This window comes from Gobius niger (assembly GCF_951799975.1).
Source record: "Gobius niger genome assembly, chromosome: 4".
Lineage (NCBI taxonomy): Eukaryota > Metazoa > Chordata > Actinopteri > Gobiiformes > Gobiidae > Gobius > Gobius niger.
The window spans coordinates 30725605-30751357 of NC_136855.1; positions in this window are offsets into that span (position 1 = coordinate 30725605).

Here is a 25753-nt window from a genome sequence, read left to right on the forward strand (position 1 = left end):
TTTTCTTGCGCTATTGGCACATTTTGAAGAGGCACCTGCCTAATGGCCTCCACTGTGAGGTCGCTTCCAGTGCAGGCTCCACTGTCAGAACGACTCCACTGTCAGGACGGGAAGTGCGGACTTTCTTTGGATGGGGGTAGGGGGCAATTTTTTTTTTCGTAGGATGGGAAAGGCCAGCCGCTCCCTGATTGGCCAGTTGTCGACATTGGCAGCCAATGCTAAGTGGAGCTCCAACCATCACGTCACCACAACAAAACAACGCTTGTTTAAACTAATCAGGTGGGGGCTAAGAGGTTAATAGAGGTGTATTTTTAATTTTATTTCTAGTACAAGTATTTAATAGGAACCAGACATTGGACGCATGCCTTCATAAGCTTGTATTAGAAAAACCTTTTTTTTTTTTTACAAATTCCGAATAAAACAATAAAAAATATGATGTTAAAAAAAAAAAAAAAAAAAACTAATCCAAACTAACCGTTTACCTGACCCAAATCCAAACCTTAAAGCAGTACTAAGTAACTCTTCCCCCTAAAGGCCATAAGCGCAACTGCAGGTGTAGTAGCAAGTTACGATTTTTTAATGTATTAATTGTCTTGGAGAGTAGACAGGAAAGGCGAAGGGAGAGAGGGTTACTGTGCATCCAATTATACAATAGAAATATTTTTTTTCACTCAAACTTGGCTGTAAATACTGTTTAAAGTGACGTTAGCCCGCAGTTAGCTTTGCCCGTTAGCATGTTACTGTAAATGTATTTTTTGTACTTTCTGTGTGAATTTGAAAAGCCCTTCTAGGGACGGACATTGCAAATTAGCCTTGGCTATAAATGTTGTAGTGTGGTACATGTTTATTGTTCACACATGTCCCTATCAAATCTATAATAGAAAACGCTATCTCAATGGCCGCCGCCTGGGCGCCGCCATGTTTATTTCCCATACCAACTTTGAAGCTAAGCAGGGACGGGCCTGGTTAGGATTGGGATGGGAGACCGTTTGGGAACACCAGGAAGCCTGGCGACAGTACTGAGTTTGTGCGTGGTTGGTGCTGGGGGCTGATCCGCCGTAACAACGCGAGTGCACGAGATCTGACTGCCGTGCGTGTGCGCGCATCCAAACAGGGCGATGTGTGTGTGTGTGTGTGTGCGCGCGCGTGCGCGCGCGTTTGGGTGTGCGTGTGTGCGTCCGTGCGTGCATGTGTGCGCGCGTGCATCCAAACAGGGCGGTGTGTGCGCGTGCGTGCGCGTGCGTGTGAATGTGTGCGCGCGCGCATCCAAACAGGCCGATGTGTGCCATCGTCACTCACCCTAACGCTCCGCACAGGTACAGTTACCTCCTCCAAAACACATCTGCGTGTCTTTGTTTATGTCTCTCCTGCAGTGACCGAGGCTGTGGTTCATTATTGATCCAGTGCTGCGTAAAGTCAGAGACGCAGACAAATGCGCAAGATCCAATCCTGGCCGTATTCCGTCTCCAAAGCTGTGTCTCCGAAAAAAAGTACACGCAAAACATTGCCCAAAACACGAGCCTCTAATCAAACGCGCTGCTCCGACTGATTTATCCTCCGCGTGAGTAAAAGCGAAAATGACACTACCACTTAACGAGCGCATGGCCTGCACTGCGTAGCTTTTTTCTTTTTTTTGACTTTGCTGCTGGACCATTTGTTTTCTATTTTGCTTTCACGTATTGTGAGCCCAGAGGTACATTTTATTCTAAAGCAGCTTTGAAAGCATTGCCAATTTTATTGTAAGGTTATAAATACTGTCAAACAACGATCATTAGGCTATTTCATTTCAAAACCTACTTATTATTTTTTTGATTGTACACTACCGGGATGCACCAAACCACGGGTCCTGCACCGTGAACTAAACCGTTACAGCTGAACCCCTAATATTTATCCATAATTATTCCACTGTCTCTTGAATTCTATTCCCTGAGTTTAGCGAACATATTGTCGTTGTAGTTTATAAGAAAGGAGTACGGGTGCATCAAACACTCCAACTGCAGTTTGTTTGAAATTACTTTTAGCATTCATTATTTTACACATTTAGTGGCCATAGTTTTTGGAATGGGTTGGGAACCACTGGTCTACAGCTGAACTGTGTGACGGGTTGGACATTTCTTTGTAATCACTCATAATCTCAGAATATCAAATGTGGAGACTAGCGAGGCCCGGCCGAAGGCCAAGTCTCAGCTAGTAAATAAATAAATAAATAAATGTTAGCTTCTTCTTCGTGATTCCATTAGTGTGTATTGCTTTCTCCGCACCGGGGGCAGTCAAGTTGCAAACATGGTTTTCTGGCCAGAGACACCAGGGGGAGATGAAAGACCCTCCAATCATCCGATAAACACTTGTATTACCCCCACAGGGACTACGGAAAAGATTTATTAAGGTAAATAAGTTACTTAGTACTGCTTTAAAGATAGTGGAGTTTGACAAACTTACCCTAATAATATAGCTCTAACCTTAAGGATAGTGGAGTTTACAAAAGGTGTCTTTTAGGCGTTAGTATGAATCTGACCAATCAGGGAGTCGATTGTCCCGTGCATTTCCAGTCCTGACAGTGGAGGGTTTCTTGTCACATTTTTCCTGCTCTTTTGTTACATTTACCTGTAAAAATAGATTTAGCCAAATGCAGCTAAAACTGCTTTGCATATTGGACTGTAGGTCATAACATTTTGATTGTTATGCATTGATCAATGTAACTTGGATGACCATAACTTGCCTACTTCTTGCCAATGTCAAAAATGAAAAAATTACTATGTTCATAAATATTTCTTGATAGTGATGGATGAAGTAGTTCTGAGGAAGCAAGAACACGTTTAACACACATTTTGTATTGCGTGCATACTGTAAACACCAAAACTGAATCAGATTGTGGCATTGCGGCACACTCAGAGAATCGGCGGCAGCGTGTACGATGAGAACACATCGTCTTTCCACTGCATTCCCCTTTTCCTCCTCCACAAACACGGTGCCGTTTAGAGAATGCTTACCTTGAGCTGTTTATCTGTTTCTATGGTGATGCAGCCTTTGTGCCTCACTCTTATGACCATGAGCGCTTTAAAACTTTGGGTAGTTTTCAGGTTGTGAATAATATTAAATGGACACTGCTATAAATAACACACAGTTGTGAATGAGTAATGTCATGTGGGAATATTAATAGTAAGTTACTCTCACATCATAAACTTTAAACAAATGTATGTGTTTTTTTAATGCACCGCACACAATCTAAAAACACGTAAAAACTGAAATTGAGTAATTGAAAGCAATAAAACTGAATTTCGACAGAAACTGACCAAGAGGAATCATGTACAATGAAAATAAAAAGGGCCCTAGAACAGAACCTTGGGGAACTCCACCAGACAGGTTGGACATATTGGATATGATTTTGTATTATGTGTTTATTTATGTTTAATAAAAACAACTGGAGGAAAAAAAAAGGTCTGATTCAAATCAGTCAATCAATATAATGCGATCTGCGTATTGTGCTGTATCTAAAGCAGACCAAAACTGTGGTGGGACCATAGTCTGCGGCCATTATTATGTCACGGGAAATTACAGCAGATTCAGTGGAGTGAACGATATGGACAACATTTCATATCTCGATATTCATGCCAGATATCTTGATATCGATACAACTATGGGTTAGGTGAAAACCAAGCATTTTTCAGAAAAATAAAAACATAATACAAAAGAGTGCAATTTCTTTTAATGAAAATCTATATCGTTTATATCTTGCTTTTTAGATGAATGTTCATATCTCAATGTCAATATGATAACGATATATCGTTGCTTCTTCGATATTAATAGATACGATAACGATATATCTTTCAGCCCTACTTTTAACCTGAATGAAATGTATAATAAATAATGCTTGTCTAAAAGTTAAGTAGCCTGTTTAGTTACAAATTTTCCCAAAATTATTTGAGACAAAGGAAAGTTTAGTAAGGTAATGTTTTGGCTCCATAGAATGAAGATTTGGCCTTTAAAGAATGTGATTCGCCTCAGCATGTTCGAAGTAGCTGGGAACCATGCCAGATTCAAGTGAAAGATTAAACAATTTCACATCCCAATGAGCAACAACATCAAAAACAGTAAAGAACAGAGAGGTTGGTGGATGAGAGTTTCATCATGCCCACTAAAACCTTCACCTCCTGTAGGCTGATGGGAGTAAAGAAGGAAGGATCACAAGCACAGTATATCAGCTGTTCAGGGGAGGACAGATACTCGTCCTGATGTGTGAGCACACAGGCACATGAGGAGCTGAAGGAAATACAAGATTTTTTGATAGTATCAAACAATACCTTATTGCCAACCATCTGGTTAGAATAGTGAAAAGCTCGATGCACAGCTGCTGCCAACCCCAACACTGCATTGCATATATACAGGCCTACACAAACCACTAAAAAACAACCTCCTTACTTACAAATGCCAACCACAACTTTGCTCGAAAACAAACTAGAATGTGGTCGGAATTTATTCAGACTTTTCTGCCCTGGGCGTCCTAGCAGCGATGTTCCAGAGATGAAGACATGTTAATAAGATGGAAATCATTGGTATATCCTCAATCCTCTGTGCCATCATCATTCTCCTGATGCCTGGTTGGGCTCGCCAGGAGGTCACTTTGGGTTACGGCGGAGGAATAAAACCAAAATTAATCTGATACAATGACGCATATAATGAAAGTTGAAGATTTATGACAACCAAGTAATTGAACAATCCTTTTCAAACTTTGATCATCAAAGTTATTTATTGGGTAAAACACAAGATATATTTTGGTGAAATATTACAATGTGATATTTCCAAACTCGTTTAGAGCATAATAATGATGTTGTTATTAAAAAAAAAAAGCACTGGTCTTAAGCACCAAACTTCAGTGTTGCCTTGAGCGATTTAGCTACATGATATTAGTATGTGCTTAAAACACGCTTTTCAAAGTGAGTGTTTTCAAGTGTGATAGAAATGATAAACAGGTCCAGTAAACACTCCGAGCACATATGCACAGCAATTCTTGCATCACTTTTTGAAACAGATTTATTTCTCATGTACAAGTGAAATATTGATCCAGAGACATGCGATAGAATATTTAAACAGCTTCTGACTGAATGCAAGATTATTGTTCAGTAGTCTGCCATTCTTTTAGAGCCATTGGCCAATGTACTTTGGAAACATGGCAAAAACAGCATTAATAAACTGCTCAGCCAGCAAAGCTATTGTGGACCCCACATGGGCTGCGTGTGGGCAACATTGACTGGACATATATGCTTTACATGGGAAATTTAAAGGGGCCCAGAAAGGTTTCCTAGTGTGGGCCCCACTTGTGATGCCAATGGGCTGTGAGCTGGGCACCAAATGGGTCTATGGGTTTAGTGGGAGGTAAATGTTTTAAGATACATGGGACCTAAGTGTGAAGCCCACGTGAATGGACCAAATGGGACCTAAGCGGGTTACAAGTGGCATGGACAAGACCTGGCATGCATATATTATTTGACTTGACTTGAAAATGATAAGGAAAATAATATGTATTTTTTTCTTTCATTACATTGTACATATTTCAACTTTTCACATTCAGTGATAAAGGGCATTCCAAATGCGCGACAACGGCAAGCCTCCAATAATGTTCTTCACTAGATTTTCTTCTAGTGATTTTCACTAACTTTACACAACTACACGGGACGGCATGTGTAGCTGTATTAAAGTTCAGCTCGGAGGAAGAGCTGGCTTTGAGAGGTCCCTTGTCCCCTTTACCCTCCAAAGTTTATTACCTGCTTTTCTTCTCCGAGGCCCGGTCCCCTGCTGCTTATGAAAGTCATTCAGAACAATTTAGCCGCATCGTCCCTCAGCCCTATTGTTCCGTCTTCTACAGTATGAATACACTGCCACCCAAGATAATGCTAGCGCAGCAAGCCAATCTCCACAGAGAGACACCTCAAGCGTGAATCAATACTCCTGACTTCTATGAGACAAAAGCTAAGACCTTGCCAAGCCCCGAGCTACTCCGCCAGCAGCACACTCTCGCAGCTCCAGCGTTTAAGACAAATTCCAATACTGACAGGTGCTTACTTCCTGTATGTCCTGTAGCACTCACATCGAGAGAAAGTGTAACATCATAACAATAACTTCAGCAAAAGTAGAAATGCAGTTGTGGTGGTGTAATAGTAGTAGTATCCATAGCAACGGTTTGGCTCAAGCATGCAACAGGGTCTGAACCTGGTCCCCACCTGCCCTTCAGTATGCGTATGGCATGAGATGGTGACTATGGGTTCAACCCCATTTTTTGTCTCATCCAATCAGAGCAACATCCAATCAGAGCAACCACTGACAACTTCAAAAATTCAGATTTTAACCTGTGTAGTGTAAAAAAAAGTCAGAACAAGCCTAAAATCCACTGCATGTAGGCAATGATCGGTTGAAAACATTAAAACAATGAACCTACTTGGATAATATTTTACTTAAAACAGGTATTGTGCTTTTTAGTGTTTATTTCATAATCCCAAATGTTGTTGGTTAGGAAGTGCTATAGTGAAGTAAAATGGCTTTTTTCAAAGTTTCTCTTGGCTTGGTTTTAACATGCACTGCAAATGACCTCTGTCCCTTTAAGACCATAACATCCAGATTGCACATTCTCCATGTTCACCCCGTTCCACTCCGCCTCAACCTCCGCAGCAAATGCGTTGCTTTTTTAACCGTTCAGAAACATTCCACATCGTCCTCTCCACTCCGAGAGGCCCACCTCTCTCCAATGAAAATACAGATCAACTCTATTTTCAGCCCCGTCAGCCGGATCAAGCTCCACAGTCCAGACTGCACCAGACAGGAAAGAGAACGGCAACATCCAGATTTTCAAAATACCCTCCGAACTGACTGTATTTGAATGAAAATGTCACTATTTCACACAATATAAAATCGATATTTCCCTCCCTGTGGTGTTTGTTATCACAAAAAACAATCACACGACCCGACTAAGCTTCTGTTTTTTTCGCGCAGGAGGGTGAAACAAACTCCTAATCGTGAAAGAGAAGTGTCTAGCTTCAACGCGATCTCCTCTGTAACCGGAGTCTATAGCTCGCCTGCCCGTAAATAATTGCTTATTATTTTATGGTAAAAAACTTACAAAAAAAGTTACTTCATGGGCAACCAGATATACTAGTGTTGTTGTGTCACAAAACATGCAACCTGCAAATGAAATTAAGGATAGAGGATGTATACTTTGGTCTAGCAGAGCAGGGTTTAAAGGAATAGTTCACTGTTTTTCCACACTGAGATATGTTCTTACATGAGCTTAGGCGAGTTGTCTGGTCTGTGTGTGTGTGCCTGTGGAAGAGCCTGCTCGCTTCTAACTTCATCCCGTTTGGAGCTATAGGAATGCATTGGGAGAGGCCAAATGCTAACAACCTCTTTGGTCTTATTGCGTGACTGAGGGCACGCACAAAGACCAAACAGGTACACATCAACTCCTCCAAGCTCAGGTAAGAACATATCTCAGTATGGAAAAACGGTGAACTATTCCTTTAATAAAGACTGTGAATTTGTTATAGGCCTCCATGGTGAAACCAGTAGATTTAAATAGTAACTGGCAAAAACATATTCACAATAGGAACTGAAGACAGACAGTTTAATGGGGTTCTGCAAAATTGGGATATATTTTTACACAAATTACCATTGTTTTTGGTGAAAAAACAAAGTTAGTTCTAGTGGTGCTTTGATTATCCACATTGCTCCCTCTTGTCACCCCGCTATTTCTGACTTCCTCTTTTGGAAAGTGCATTGAACTAGTGCTGCTGCGGTTCACTCGAACAACCACCCACACCACTACAGAAGAGGAGCCACCGTGGTGAAGTTAAAAAGCCCCTTCTGGGAAACAAAACACATAATCGCATGTTAACAGGAATAGCGTGTTGATTGTTTTGAGAAAAAGGAACAATATGTTGCATTATTTCCTAAAGATGTGAAGTGCACAAACAGTTGCAATGGATTCTCTCTGTACTGTGACAAAAGGAGAAAGAGCAGGAGGCAGGATTGTGTGGGTGGTGCGTGGGGTTGCTTTTGGGGAGAAGGGGAGGGGTATGAATCTGGAATTCTGGGAGTGCTCTGATGAGGACAAAAAAAGGATGAGATGTGTTATGTGTCTTCTTTCTACTGCATTTTATATTTCAGCTTTGGCCAAGTGGGTAAGGCGTATGGCTGACCACTGTTCTGTTCTCAGCATCTGGAGTTCAACTGACAATTTGCTAACTGTTTCAAGGCTGCCCCTAAAAAAGTATACATTTTGCATGCTATTTAAGTTGTCTTTGGCCGTTAAAGTCTATGAAGGCTTTCAGTCGTCTGGGAGTTGTCCATCGTAGCAGATGTCTCTAAAACCAGCTTGCAAGCAAAAAAAAGTCTTGTAAAGTGGTGAAACGCCTTTGCTATGCCTGATCCCGTCAGATCTCAGAAGCTAAGCAGGGAAGGGCCTGGTCGGTACTTGGATGAGAGACCGTTTGGGAACACCAGGAAGCCTAGCGAAGTGAGTGAGTGAGTGAGTGAGTGAGTGAGTGAGTGAGTGAGTGAGTGAGTGAGTGAGTGAGTGAGTGAGTGAGTGAGTGAGTGAGTGAGTGAGTGAGTGAGTGAGTGGTTGGTGGTAGTCGGAGGGACTGATGGTGCAGACTGGTTGCCTCGCTTCCGTCAGTCTACCCCAGGGCAGCTGTGGCTACAATAGCAGCTTACCACCAGTATGGTGTGAATGAATAATACAATGTAAAGCATCTTTCAGTGTCCAGAAAAGCACTATATATAACTGTTGCATTATTATTAGGCCCGAGCGGCCTGGCAGGGCTCGGGCCTATTGTAATTGTACGGCAGTGCGCGGAGCGCACTGAAGAAAGACGTGCGCGTAGCGCACGTCCCGAAAAGAGCGCGCAGCGCTCAAGAAACAGAGCGCGGAGCGCTCCCCATGCATTAGACAGTAATAGGGGGGACTCCCGGCACCACGCCCTGTCCGGTGAAATAGGCGTGTGCCGCGAAAGCGGCACATTTGTAACTGCTCGTGTGAAAAAAGGTGAAAAATCCAGTGAAGGCGCAACATTGACAAGAAAGTAGTCGATGACGAGCGCGTTGCGCTCGTCATCGACCATGGCCACTCCCCAGTGCCCAAAACACTACTAGAGTGACTCAGGGCATCGAGGCCTATCCAATGATATAGGTGTTTGCCGCGAAAGCGGCATATTTGTTGTTGCTCACAAAAAAATCTGAAAAAAAAAGCATTAAGAAATATTGACAAAGAAGTGGTAAAATACGAGCGCAACGCGCTCGTATTTGACAATGAACCTCACGGGTGGGTTACTGGACGTGAGACCTTTCCGACGATATAAATATGGGCCGCCGGAGGCGGCGCTATATTGTTATTGTAAGGGTTTTTCTTATTATTAGGCCCGAGCGGCCTGGCAGGGCTCGGGCCTATTGTAATTGTACGGCAGTGCGCGGAGCGCACTGAAGAAAGACGTGCGCGTAGCGCACGTCCCGAAAAGAGCGCGCAGCGCTCAAGAAACAGAGCGCGGAGCGCTCCCCATGCATTAGACAGTAATAGGGGGGACCCCGGCACCACGCCCTGTCTGGTGAAATAGGCGTGTGCCGCGAAAGCGGCACATTTGTAACTGCTCGTGTGAAAAAAGGTGAAAAATCCAGTGAAGGCGCAACATTGACAAGAAAGTAGTCGATGACGAGCGCAACGCGCTCGTCATCGACCATGGCCACTCCCCAATGCCCAAAACACTACTAGAGTGACTCAGGGCATTGAGGCCTATCCAATGATATAGGTGTTTGCCGCGAAAGCGGCATATTTGTAGTTGCTCGCACAAAAATCTGAAAAAAAAACGCATTAAGAAATATTGACAAAGAAGTAGTAAAATACGAGCGCAACGCGCTCGTAATTGACAATGAACCCCACGGGTGGGTTACTGGACGTGAGACCTTTCCGACGATGCGCATATGTGCCGCCGCAGGCGGCGCTATATTGTTATTGTAAGGGTTTTTCTTCTTCTTATTCTTATTCTTATTATTTTTCCTCTCCCCCCCCGGTGGCCGTTTCGGCCACTTCCCACCGACGAAAAGTCCTGAATTTTTGCCCAAAATTCAATTAGGTGAAAAAAAAAACTTTCACATCTCCGAATTTAAAAAATTCAAAAAAATGGCGCGTCAGCGCCCCCTGGAAAAAACACGTTAACATTGCGGCCTATGGCCAGACCGCCCAAAATCCCGAAAAACTCGAAAATTTTAGTTCGTCGCAGACGAAAAAAATTCGGCACAGTGATTGGTCACATGGAACCAAAAAAAAAAACATATTACGCGGTTGCTAGGCAACCATCTGTATGGCGGCCATATTGGCCAGAAGAGCGACCTGGCGCCGAAGGCGCCTTTTCGTGCCCTCGCATTTGAACGAACTCGTCCTAGGGCGTTGAACGCAGCGACTCCCCGGTCGCTCCAGATCATCTACACATGTGGGGCATTAAAAGTTATTAAAAACTTTCTAATAGGATTTCCGGTTTTGTCATGGCAACGCTATGAATTTGGCGTTTGTTTTCAGCGCTCGCCGTCACCTTCGAAGAGTCATAACTCACACATACTTTGGCCGATTTTACTGTAACTTGAATCGTTGGTCGAGTCGTCGGCCCCGGATGTTTTGATATAGGAATTTTGAAAATGGGCGCGATAGCGCCCCCTGCAGAGCACCGAATGAAAATGAATGGAGAAAAAAAGTAAACTTTGTCGTAGACAAATAAAATTTGGCACAGACATCCGTCACGTGACCTCGATCAAAAAGTAAATTATGGCCACGCCCATTTTCCCACCGTGTTGCCATGGCAACGACCCGATGTCAAGTTTGGCGTAGCCAAACCAAAATTGGTACACACGTGCGTCGTGACTGTCCGAACAAAAAAGTACATTACATGGTTGCTAGGCAACCAACAGGAGGTCGGCCATTTTAGGAAACATCGAGTGATCTGGCGCCAAAGGCGCCATTCCGTGCCCTCGCATTTGAACGAACTCGTCCTAGGGCGTTTAACTCAGTGACTCCCCGGTCGCTCCAGATCATCTACACATGTGGGGCATTAAAAGTTATTAAAAACTTTCTAATAGGATTTCCGGTTTTGTCATGGCAACGCTATGAATTTGGCGTACGTTTTCAGCGCTCGCCGTCACCTTCGAAGAGTCATAACTCGCACATACTGTGACCGATTTCTGCATAATTTCAACCATTGGTCGAGTCGTCGACCCTGGATGTTGTAATATAGGAAATTTTAAAATGGGCGCGATAGCGCCCCCTACAGAGAACCAAATAAAAATGAATGAAGAATAAAAGTGAACTTTGTCGTAGACAAATAAAATTTGGCACAGACATCCGTCACGTGACCCCTATCAAAAAAGTCAATGATGGCCACGCCCCTTTTCCCAACGCGTTGCCATGGCAACAACCCAAAGTCAACTTAGGTGCAGCCAAACCAAAATTGGTACACATGTGCGTCATGACTGTCCAAACAAAAAAGTATATTACATGGTTGCTAGGCAACCAACAGGAAGTCGGCCATTTTCGGTAAATTGAGTGATCTCAATTTAATGCCCTCAAATTTGAACTAACTTGTCCTAGGGCGTTGAACGCAGCGACACCCCGGTCACTCCAGAATCTGGAGTGACACTCCAGATCATCTACACAAGTGGGACATTGAAAGTTGTTGCAGCACCCCCTGCAGAGCACCAAATAAAAATGAATGAAGAAAAAAACTTAACTTTGTCGTAGATTTTAAAAAAATTGGCACAGACATCCGTCACATGACCCCGTTCAAAAAATTCAAAGATGGCCACATATCCCACTGTGTTGCCATGGCAACGACCCTGTGTAAACTTTGGTGTGTCAAACCACAATTGGTCCACACATGTGTCATGACCTTCCGGACAAAAAAGTACATTACAGGGTTGCTAGGCAACCAACAGAAAGTTGGCCATTTTGGATAAATCGAGTGACCTGGTGCCGAAGGCGCCATTTCTTTGCTCTTTTATAAACTCAACCGAGAGTGGCAGCGCCATTATAACCACTCCACATCATCTATGCAAAGTATAATTGGAAAATGGGCGGGTAGGGTGTGGCAACGCCCTCGGTTATTGTAGTGGCAACTGGCCATTCAAGAGCCATTCAATGCCATTTTGTGCAGATGCAAAAAGTTGTCAGTATGTTTTCCTGAACATAACTTTGTTGCACCCAAACCAAATTATGTGCATACGAGCATCACAAAAAACTCAACCTAAAGTACATGCGCACAAATTATTTCAGAATTATCCTGTCATTTGATTTACCCTGATTTCTGCTGTCCTGTAGTGCTTCGGGAACTGTCCATGGTGCTGAATGCTCAGCCATTTATTCGGCAACAAAAGTTAGAGCTGTCCAGTTCAGCACCACAAGGAAATGTGTTGTATCGTTTACCAGATTGTTCAAATTATTACTTATGTGTTATATGTAATCTGAAATCTTTACATTATAGTAATAAAAACACATTACATGAAAATGTGATGATATAAATTGATTCAAATAATTGAAGATGTTGGATTTTAATAGTGTTGCACTGTAAATCTAATCAAACTCCAACCATATGGATGCAATAACGATCATCAAAGAGTAAACCGTGTCATTATGATTATGTCCTCACCTTAGGTTCCATCGTCTTTCTTTTTTTATGCACTCTGTACCTGTACAGCACTTTGGGGCAGTGATCACTGTTTTGTAAATGTGCTTCAAAAATAAATTTGACCTTCACCTTGACCCTTGAAAATTCACAAAACCAGTGAACTATTTGTTGTTGTATGAGGACCAGTATGTTAAAGCAGATCAGATTGTTGCATCACGTGGGTTGATGTCCATCAGTACTTGTGTTCATGTTTTTCCCGTCTAGCTCTCAGTAATGCAATGGATTCCATAAAAATATTTGTGTGTACACAATATAATTCCTAGACTTGTCCTGTATAGTACAGTATAAATGTTCTTTAAAAAATACATTGAAAGACATTGACTTATCATAAATGCTCATTAAACACACGCCAAGACCCGAAATGATTGAAATATGGCTCAAACCAACCTAATCATGTAATTAAATATGCACGTGTTATCGTGTAACGTGTAACAAGAGCAGGATGCTGGTCTGAACCTGGACAAAACAAGTACTACACAAAGATTAAACATGGACTAAACTTGAACTAAATCTGGTCCAAACCAAGATTAAAACTGGACTAAACCAGGAGTGGATTAAACCTGGACTAAACAGGGCTCATGTTGAGGAGAAATGTGCATTGGCACATTGTGTACATAGACTATATACTTCTGATATAGGAGCCAAAATATATATTTCGAACAAAAAACAAATCAAGATTCAATGAATAAACCTTTGCCTGACTTTTTTTTTTTTTTTTGACCTCAGTCAAATTTAATTCAGGACCACTGGCTTAATGTATACATCAATTAATGTTTATTTAGCTTCACACATTCAACAAAACAATAAAAAAGAGGGACAAATACACACACGTCTTTTAGCAGGTTTGTTTGCTTTTAATTCAGGTAATGAATTTAAATGCAGCACATGAAACAAGGAACACACATTTATATAGTTTTCACAGCAAAATTTTATTCAATAAAAAGGTAATAAGAAAATGGGGAAACTGAAGGATACATTATTTGAAAATTACTTTTAATTTTGTTTTTTACAAAATCCAAACATTATGAACTATATACATCTCAATTGTAAATCCATGTTAAGTTGGGAAAATAAAACAAGATAAAATACTAAAGAGAACTACACATTAATAGTAATCAATTAAATAATTTTACAAAACCATATTTAAAGTGTTTTTGAACAGTAGATAACAATTTGATAAATAAGAATTATTACAATAGGAATTATTATTATTATAAAAACTATTTACAACTATTACTTATAACTATATTTAATTAAATGTAACAACTATTATTTATAATATTCATTAATAAAATACTATTATTACAATTATTACTATTACTACTATTATTATTATTGTTATCATTGTTATTATTATCATCATTATCATTATTATTATTATTATGTTAATATTTAAAATTATGGCTTAACCTAAATGTTTTATTGAACTAATTTATCCCTCTCTAAGCTAACCTTGAGCAACAGTGGCGAGGAAAAACTCCCTTTAACGGCCAGAAACCTCGGACAGACCCCGGCTCAAGGTGGGTCGTCTGTCTCGACCAAGGAAAGACCAAAGGGTCTAAAGCCGGACCAAAGGAGGACCACATAAAAGAAAGGAAACAGAGAAAGGACTGAAGAAGACTAAAGAGTCTAAATAGGACCACAGACATAGAAAAAAGGAAAAAATGGCTAAGGAAGACCACACAATCACTAAAGACCAAAAGGTCAAAGCCAAACCGATCCAGACCAAAGACTCTAAATAGGATCTCCATAAAAACAAACAGGTTCAAAGCAAGTCCAGATTTAAGAAATCAATATAAGCTAAACTAAAACAGACTAAAGGGTCACTGCAGACCAAAACAAGCACCACGGCAGACCAAAACAACCACCAGTGCAAATCAAAACAACCACCAGTGCAGACCAAAACAACCACCAGTGCAAACCAAAACAAGCACCAGTGCAGACCAAAACAAGCCAGACCAAAACAAGCACCAGTGCAGACCAAAACAAGCACCAGTGCAGACCAAAACAAGCACCACTGCAGACCAAAACAAGCACCACTGCAGACCAAAACAAGCACCACTGCAGACCAAAACAAGCCAGACCAAAACAAGCACCACTGCAGACCAAAACAAGCACCACTGCAGACCAAAACAAGCACCACTGCAGACCAAAACAAGCCAGACCAAAACAAGCACCACTGCAGACCAAAACAAGCCAGACCAAAACAAGCACCAGTGCAGACCAAAACAAGCCAGACCAAAACAAGCACCACTGCAGACCAAAACAAGCACCACTGCAGACCAAAACAAGCACCACTGCAGACCAAAACAAGCACCACTGCAGACCAAAACAAGCACCACTGCAGACCAAAACAAGCACCAGTGCAGACCAAAACAAGCACCACTGCAGACCAAAACAAGCACCACTGCAGACCAAAACAAGCCAGACCAAAACAAGCACCACTGCAGACCAAAACAAGCACCACTGCAGACCAAAACAAGCACCACTGCAGACCAAAACAAGCCAGACCAAAACAAGCACCAGTGCAGACCAAAACAAGCACCACTGCAGACCAAAACAAGCACCACTGCAGACCAAAACAAGCCAGACCAAAACAAGCACCAGTGCAGACCAAAACAAGCACCACTGCAGACCAAAACAAGCACCACTGCAGACCAAAACAAGCCAGACCAAAACAAGCACCAGTGCAGACCAAAACAAGCACCACTGCAGACCAAAACAAGCACCACTGCAGACCAAAACAAGCACCACTGCAGACCAAAACAAGCCAGACCAAAACAAGCACCAGTGCAGACCAAAACAAGCACCACTGCAGACCAAAACAAGCACCACTGCAGACCAAAACAAGCACCACTGCAGACCAAAACAAGCACCGCAGAAGACCAAAAGACGCACTACACCAGGAAAAAAGAAACTACACCAGACCAAAGCAAAGACCAGACCAGAGCAAGGACCACACCAGACCAAAGCAAGGACCACATCCGACCAAATCAAGGACCACATCCGACCAAATCAAGGACCACACCAAAGCAAGGATCACACCAGACCACAACAAGGACAACACCGGACCAAAACAAGTACCACAGCAGACCAAAGGGTCGAGGCAGACCAAAACAAGCATTACACCAAAACAAGTCTAACCCTGATCAAATCAAACCAACCATAATCATTGTCCATAATTGACTAAATCAAGATAACTTCACCTTCAAAGCACCAAACTCCAAACGCATTCACATGATTAGATGTAAAGGTGATTATGTATAAACATGATAATGCACAAACTTGATAATTTAATCAGCATCTACTACTCAAACATGATCATACCATGATAATGTATAAACATAATAATATATAATGGCTCATTCATGCTTCACAAGACGCAAGAACAAGAAGTTCTTGCATCTTGTGAAGCATGAATGAGCCTTAGACATGATAATGTAATCAATATCTGCTACTCGAACATGATCATGCATGATAATGTATAAACATGATAATGAATAAACATGATAATGTAATCAGTAACTAATACTCAAACATGATCATACCTTGATTATGTATAAACATAATAATATATAAAGGCTCATTCATACTTGACAAGACGCAAGAACTTCTTGTTCTTGCATCCTGAGCTGCAGAACAAAATGAAGTCATTTTTGCCTTGTTGCCCTGGAACTGTCCTCAGTTAGAAAACATTTCCATGGTTGCAAGGCAAAAGTGACTTCATTTTGTTCTGCAGCTCAGGGTGCAAGAACAAGAAGTTCATGTGTCTTGTGAAGTATGAATGAGCCCTTAGACATGATAATGTATCAGTATCTACTACTCAAACATGATCATGCATGACAATGTATAACCCCTTAACGCCTATTGGCGTAAATCGGCAACATACCTCTTCTTGCCAGACTGTGGCTAAAATAACGCACGTTTTCCCTTGATACCTGTTTGCGCACATCCATGCCGTACCTAGGAACGTTTTGCAAGCACTAGTTTCTCGTAGGACCGGTCAGAGAAGGAACCACAAGCGGGTCATGGTAGCTATTTAGCGGAAATAGCATTTCTGCAAATCGAGGCAGCAACTTTGATGAAATCTTCAAATGTAAATTGAGTTGTGCTAAAATAAAATTATGCAGCAGCTCCTTGTTTCCATCTTTAGATTATTGATTGGAATGAACTTCGTGTGATGGATTTTTTTTTTGTTATTTGAAGATTTAGGTACGTTGCCAATCGGCAACATCAGGCCATAAAGGAAAACTGCAGTAGCTCCATCTGGTGGCCACAGTGACCGCATTTTAGTAGTATTTAGATGTATTACAGTGCTAAAACGTTTTTTAGAACATGCCATTTTAGTGAAATTCTATAATCATTGTAACAATAACATACAAAGATATAAAAAAAAAAGTTAGCCCTTTTTTTACACAGAACAAAATGAAACCGTTGGTGTTGTTTGCAAAGCGACCACAAGGTGGACCTACTGGACCACAAACAAGAGTTCCACGTCCGAAAATAATGTGCAATTATAATATAATTTGCAAATAAGTAATGGTACATAGAGGTATCTGATGTACAATGTATTATAAAACCTCAGGAAAGGGAGCAAAATCTGATAATTAGTCATAAAAATTGTAGATATTTTGTAGATAAATTGTCTGCACCTTTATAAAGTGCTTTTTTTTCACCTCCCTACATCAGGTGATGAAAGCAGCAGCAGCAGGGAAGGCACTGATGACAGGAACAGCAGTAATGAAGATGTTACTGAACATCCTGATGCCCTTCCTGTTACCAGTGCTGCTGCTGCAGGACGGCATCAGCTGCTCAAAATCAACACTTTGCAAGAATTTAGTGAAAAGCGTTAGCTCTGTTTACTGTTCTAATATCCTAACCTGAATACACAAGTGTTCAGTGTATCTTACAGTGCATTTACATTTGTAATAATTGTGAATAAATACATTTTGTCATTTTCATACATTTACAACTTTTGCCTGTTGTTGCCGAATTACAACATACCCAAAATTGCACTTATGCCTGTTGTTGCCGATTGGCAACATACCTAAAACTATATCTATACTATGTGCGACATAAAAATTTACAATCTCCACTTAATTTAGCATCAGCTTGAAAGCAAAAACACTGATAATAAATTTTTTTATATAATGGGAAATTAGTTCAGGCGTTAAGGGGTTAAACATGATTATGAATAAACATAATAATGTAGTCAGTATCTACTAATCAAACATGATCATGCATGACAATGTATAAACATGATTATGAATAAACATGATAATGTAGTCAGTATCTACTAATCAAACATGATCATGCAAGACAATGTATAAACATGATTATGAATAAACATGATAATGTAATCAGTATCTACTAATCAAACATGATCATGCATGACAATGTATAAACATGATTATGTACTAAGGCTCATTCATACTTCACAAGATGCAAGAACTTCTTGTTCTTGCACCCTGAGCTGCAGAACAAAATGGAGTCATTATTGCCTTGTTGCCCTGGAACTGTCCTCAGTTAGAAAACATTTCCATGGTTGCAAGGCAAAAGTGACTTCATTTTGTTCTGCAGCTCAGAGTGCAAGAACAAGAAGTTCTTGTGTCTTGTGAAGTATGAATGAGCCCTTAGACATAATCAGTATCTACTACTCAAACATGATAATGTATAAACATGATTATGAAAAAACATGATAATGCAATCAGTACACACTACTCAAACATGATCATGCATGATAATATATAAACATGATAATAAATAAACATGATTATGTAATCAATATCTACAACTTAAACATGATCTTGCATGACCAACAGCAACACATAATCTAGTCGGTCAAATACTTAAAAGAACATGCAATCCCTTCGTGATCAGAGAAATATGTTGGCACCACCACAGAGTGAACTTCAAACTGTGTTGTTTTGACATATATATGGTCAATTAGGGTCCCTCTCTCGGTTGTAGGAGAGTCAACATACTGAATATAGCCTCTATCAAGCATCAATTTGGACAATTTGGAAGATTTCAGTATGTCCTCATTAAAGTCTCCTACAATAACAATGGTTCCGCCCTTAGACTGCAGCCAATTAAATAGCCTCTTCAGGTTTTTGATGAACAAAGACATGGCATAAGATGGGGGACGATAAATCACAACAACTAAAATATTGAAAGCCTGATTATTATATGCTATACATTCCAAATCAAAATGAGGTACTGTGACATCATAAGCCCCATTTACATCACAGTACACGCCAACTCCCCCATGTTGTTGGCCACATAACTCTACAAGTGCTGGATTGGTGCTACTATTGTAACTATCACTACGGGACCGACTATGAAAAAGGAAATTATCAATTTGCACCGTGTCTAAACACGAGTCAGCACTTAGCCATGTCTCTGTCACAGCAATGCAGTTAGGCCGCCAAAGCTGTGTGCACCGTGTCAAATCAGACACATGCCTACTTAAACCTTGAACATTCATCAAAAACAACACAAAAAAGGGTTCATTGTAGATGGGCCGAGACACACTTTCTGTCAAGAAGGGAGGCATAAAATGTAGAGCAAATTTAACTTGATCATTGCAATAAATGGCCTTTTCTTTGAAGTCCTGGATGGTGAGACCAGACAGGGTTCTTACTCTACTTAATGCAACGTATGCTTGACCAGCAGAATCTATTTGATCAAGGGACACAACTGCGTTATCAACAGAAATGCCTTGGACCTTATGAACAGTACAGGCCCACGCAAGTCTAAGAGGAAACTGACGCCGAATGCCACCTTGATTGTTTGCACGTTCCTCCTCCGGTTCAATACGTGTACATCCAGCTAGATCAGGGGACGGGTGTCGATAACGTTGCCTTTTTTGAGAACCAGCAACGCTATCATCAAATAAAATGTAAACTGCTACTGGGAATGTTCTACCTGACCAAATAATATCTGTAATTGTGCCGCATATGCCATTAACAAGGCCATCATTAACGTCTATATTTTTACATAGCATAATGCGTGCTCCGTTACCCAAAAATACCTCCTCTGGCAAGCATGTATGCTCGGTATTTAACAGAGGGGTCATTCTTTCTTCCAATTTCCCTGTTTTCTTATTGCGACTATAATCCTTTGCAACTATCTTTACAAAATCCGGGCAGGTTTCACAAAGTTTATGGTGATTAAAGTCGTCAACTTGCCTATTTCTGGAATAAATATGCAAAGCATCAGACTCTTCCCCGGTTTCACAATGTCTTAATAAGTCAATATCTGAGTTTAGCAGGGATGTAGTCCTGGATCGTGTTCTCAAACGGTTCAGCAATTGGGCAAAATCCTCATCTTTCTGACGCATGATCGTCGTCAATTCCACAAATGAGAATTTTGCCCACAAGTCTGAACTGTCTCCATCTCTATACAGGGCTGTATCTTTAATCGGCCTTAACTGATAAAAATCCCCTACAGCTATTACACAAATATTACCAAACCGGGAAGAGTCACCTGATTGTTTGATTTGTGTCAGTCTACTGTCAATGTATAGCAATAAATTATGGCCGACCATGGAAATCTCATCAATAATCAAAATCTGTAAATCCCTAAATCTGACACGGACAGTATTTGCCTTGTCTTCTAATAAAGTTTTGACTGGCTTTGTTGGGGGGACTGGTATGTGAAAAGTATTATGGATAGTAGCTGCTCTTAAATTGTATGCTGCTACCCCTGTTGGTGCAGTAAGGAGGACGCTGATGCCATCAGGATCCCGGCACAAAGGTGTCAGCAACCTGGTAGCTTCATACTGTATTGCTCTAATCAGGTGACTCTTCCCGGTTCCCGCCCCACCCGTAATAAATACATGAAATGGCTCTGGTTTGGTACCCGCTACTTTGTTCAAACACCATGCCCGGATTTTGTAAAAAATGGCCAATTGCTGTTCATTTAATGAACGGACTAAAGCTAAACCCTCCTGCCTACTAAGGATATTATTTTGCCTTTCTATATGGGCTATTTCCTCGTGGCGTACGGCCAACTCAGGAATGGGAAGAGGCTCCTCTTCTTCAGGGTATTGGGCTCGTTGCTGTTCTATTTCCTCGATGCAGTCTAAACGTTCAGATTCCTGCTCGGGACACAACGAAGCCCATCCGCTCTCCAGGACTTCGTCACAGACGATTTCCTCCTGGAGCTTTTCGATGTCTTCTTTTATGACATCAAATTTGCTTCTATTCAATTTAACTATTGAACGTACACTATGTATTGAACCGTCGGAGAACTCAATCCTGCCATTTTTATAAAACAGCAAAAACGTCTCGCAAGTATCCGGTTTCAATTCTGTACGATAGGGCACAAACAGTTCAATCAGGACCCTATAGTACAGTTCGGGATTTTTGGTTTTTGAAGGACGCATATGATCGATTACGGCAGCTTCAGATCTCGTTCGTTTTACAATATATCCACAATCATTTTGAAGTTGAATGGACTTCTTTGATCTTTGGCTGTTTGAAAGGACGCGATACTCTGACGCAAACGTCGCAATACACATATCATTAAACACGCCATCGTTGGGACGGTTCTTATACCGGTCCACAATGTTTAGCATCCATATGTCCTCCTCTCGATCTGTTTCCTCAATGGTGCTTAACGGTTTGCTCATTCTAACTATGTTTTCTCCCGTTGGAATAAAAACTAGCTTCCTGGAAGACTCCATCAAATGCATCCCCGTTAATAAATAAATGGCCTCCTGAGCAGATACTTCTCTATTATGGAGGAAAACTGTACCCACTTTTTTCAATGCCTCCTTGGCGTCTAGATTCCCTTTCTGTGCTTCCTTTTGAGAGTTAGCCAATAATAATCCTATCTCCCGTTCCGATTTGCCCATATATGATATTACATACACAATGCAAGCATAGGGATTGCATACATATTGAATATCAAAATTTGCATTCCACAATTTGGCGATCCCCCTACTAAAATTATTAATCCAAATCGCGTTGACTTTCCTCATCAAAACAATATGCGTACGACCACCCAAAGAACAATAAGCTATTTCAAAAACTTCCTGATTAAACCCCAGAGAATCAAACAGATCTTCGGGGAGGACATATGCGCAATCTTTGGCAGAACTAGCTTTTTTGACGGCAGCCACAAGCGCTGCAGCTCGTTCAGCATTTATGGTCCTATGGCATATGCATGGCACTTCTCGGGCTTCATCCTGGGGGTTATCTTTATTGTCTTTGTGACACTTGGGGCATTTGGGTTTGCTAGATCGTTTTATAAAAGTGCGCGCAGACGGGGGGCGGGGGAAATTAAAACGACAAACAGTTTTGTTTTTCCTACATGATTTGGAGTGGTTCTCTGAATGTTTCTGCACAGAGGTGACGATTTCGTGTAACGCATCGTCCTCTGGTGGCAGCTCACAGGTGACGTATTTATCTATAAATGCGATCACCTCTTCATCTGTGTTAACATCTAATTTAGGTGCTCCTCGAACCCACAGAAGTATATGGACGTGTGGGGAGCCTCGCTGTTGGAACTCAACGCGGTAAAAATAGTCATCTATTTCACCTATAGGATGTGCTGGGGACATTAAAACGTCCTTGAGAAATATACGCCAGCGATAATCAAACATCCTTGCCGCGGTAGCCGGATTACGCTGCAAGAGTTCACAACGCTCTGCCCACTCTAAGTCCTCTACAGTTTGATCACGGCCATCCTGTCTAAGAACGGTGTTAATTAAGTTTTTCCAGCGCATATCGGCGCTGGAAAAAGAACAGAACCAGGTCGGGTTTTCGCGCTTGTGCAGCAATGCCATCATGTGTCTCTTGCCACCGCCCCAATATGGTGGAGAGCCTCTAATCGGCCTAAGAAAACGATAGCCGCAATCACGCTCTACCATCTTCTTAAGTGATTCTTTTAGATCCGAATCATTGCTGCCGCGATCGTGAGGTCGGTTAGGATTAGTATCACCCTTCCGAAGTGCGATGGATACACTAGAGACCACTTGCTGAAGAACCGATAAATAATATGCATAAAAAATGAACGATAAACACCGCGCAAATCGGCCATCGGCATGCATTATACGATTGTTTAAATAGCGATATAAAGTTATACGAATTAGTCTTTTGTCAAGAAATGTACCGCGGCCTTGTGGAAACAAACAAGGAAAGCATTTGGCTTCATTTCCCTTATCTGAAAGTAATTTGATAGGGTTGTTACCTTCAGTAGGAGCTAAATTTAAAACACCATCCAAGTACTGATCTAATATGTGTTGGCCTAAATTCACAGGCAAAGAACAAGTATCCTGAAAGATGCAGTATCGCTGTTGGTCATGCAGGACTTCGTCATCAAGGTTCACATCAGGAGGTTTTCCATCCTCTTGGTGTGAATTTGATGACTTGTCCTTACCTTCATCTAAAGAAACATCCATTTCTTCAATGTCTGGATCCTGATCATCCTGATCATCTCTAGAAAATTCATTAATCCACGCTTCATCAAAATTAATTTCAGAAAAATACTTATTAATGCTTTTTAAACGCTGAATTGCTAACTTAATACGCATTGTGTTGACAAACCTATATTTATAATGGCCTTTATATGTGAGTTTACGCTTAAGTTTAATTGGCAACACAACACCACCCAAATCTGAACGGGGCAATAACTTGGCTGTTTCTGCTATATTTGAAGGGACACAGGTGACTGGCCCGTGAATTCCCTTTTGGCCTCCCTTAGGTAACGCTACCATCTTCATCAAAGCTACATTGGGCGAGACCAAAAGTTCCTCCACATCGTTTAAAAATGCCAATTCTTCTGGGATGGGATCAAGTTCCAGGTTGTTAAAAGAACTTTCCGGTGGAATGCAACCCCTAAGTATCTTACGGTGACAGGTGAAACAAATCCACAACTTACCTCTGGCTGTTTTCTTAACTGAACATGGGCGGGCACAGGCTTTGCTACATTTATGTAAATAAGTGTCTTTAATGCACTTATTAGCTACATCTAAAACTCTGTCATTCTTTCTATAGTTCTTTAAGCTACAAGGTCTTACAGATTTTTCAAAGAATAACCTATGGCAAACAGAACAGATGAATTCTGGCCCCTTTTCAACTTTCGCCAAGAAACACTGTGCTACATAATCAAGGTCTTTTAATTTGAGTTTATGTAGTTTTTTGGAAGTCATTTGAATATGCTTTTTATTTTCACTAGAATGGTATCTGGTTTTACTGCCTATTATTTTTTCCTCCCTATGAATGGGATCTTCATACTTACGTTTACTTGCTGCTTTTGATTTCTCCCGATGTGATAAACTTCCCCTGTACTTTTCTTTACTAAGTGATTTCTTTTTATCTCTATGTAACTCATCTGTACTATATTTTATTTTGCTGTAAGCTTTAACGCTTTCTTGGTGCAGCATATCCCTACTATATTTTACTTTGCTTAGGGATTTCTTTTTATCTCTATGTAACTCATCTGTACTATATTTTTCTTTGCTGTAAGCTTTAACGCTTTCTTGGTGCAGCATATCCCTACTATATTTTACTTTGCTTAGGGATTTCTTTTTATCTCTATGTAACTCATCTGTACTATATTTTTCTTTGCTGGAAGCTTTAAGGCTTTCTTGGTGCAGCAAATTTGTTCTATATTTTTGAATGCTCAATGCCTTAAGTTTTTCTCTGTGTAATATATTTTGTCTATACAACTCTATACTTCTTTGCTTTAACCTGTTTCTTGACGAAAGTTGTAGTTGGTACCTATTCCTGTTAATTTCCTTTTTATACTGTTTATACACAGATTGCTGTGTATATTTTATCCTACGCAGTTCATTAAATTTCTCTTTGAACACTCCCTGTGCATACCGTTTTCTGAATTTCTCTCTTTCCTTAGAGTTTTGCACATATTTATTGGTACTACTTACCTCACCTACCTGTGCAGCTTTTGATGGAGAGTCCTTACGAAATCGGAGTCTGTACCCTGTTTTATTACCATTAATCTGACAAACTCCAGAACAACCCTCCCCCATAGATTCTTTAACACATTTAACTACCTCGTAATGATTTCGATTGCAGTTTTCTAAGTATATAGATTGGCTTGACTGTGCTTTACCCTTACATGTGTATTCAAGCCAATTCCCATCAAAGAATGTAAATATACCTACCCCTAAAATGTCAGCCGTTACCTGTATCTCTACCTCTGTGGCCCAACTACCTACATATTTCATTCTTTTCGTTTGGATATACTCAAATACAGAGGGGGAATAGGGACACCATAAACTTTTATATTTTAAAGGACTCTTTTCTAGTTCTTTTACAACCAAAATCCTAATTCGTCTATGATTCTTTTGAGTTCCACTTACCGCAAGGGAGATTGCACGGAAAAAACAATTCCCATCAGCAACAATGGACTCATTTTTACATGGGGCGCCTAATGACCTACTGGTGGTAATTTGGGGCATAGTAATATGTTCAAACTGTAGTTCTAACTTCCTACACAAAGACTGGCAAACATCCTTATCTATGGGGGTGAAATATCTAGTTTTGTGAGTGTGGCTAATGAACTCTAAACCTGCATCAACCTTTTTAGAGAGGATAGTTTTATTCTTTGATCTGTGAATGCCTTTGGTGTTTGGAGGCTTTGCTTCAACCTTAGGCACACTATTACCAACTGACTGCATCTGCTCGCTAATGTTAACATCCTCGCTGATGCCAACATCCTCGACGATGCCAACATCCTCGACGATGGCAACATCCTCGACGATGGCAACATCCTCGACGATGGCAACATCCTCGACGATGGCAACATCCTCGACGATGGCAACATCCTCGACGATGGCAACATCCTCGACGATGGCAACATCCTCGCTGATGGCAACATCCTCGCTGATGGCAACATCCTCAGATGCAACAGTTACAACAACACCAGTCAGCTCAAACTGTTTCTCTGCACGCTTATAACAACGTGCTAAACGACAAAAGTGCCCATACAGATCTTCAATAGACCTAAAGAACACCACAACACTTTTGCCATAAGCATCGACCATCCCACCCACACTCCGAGAGTGAGAG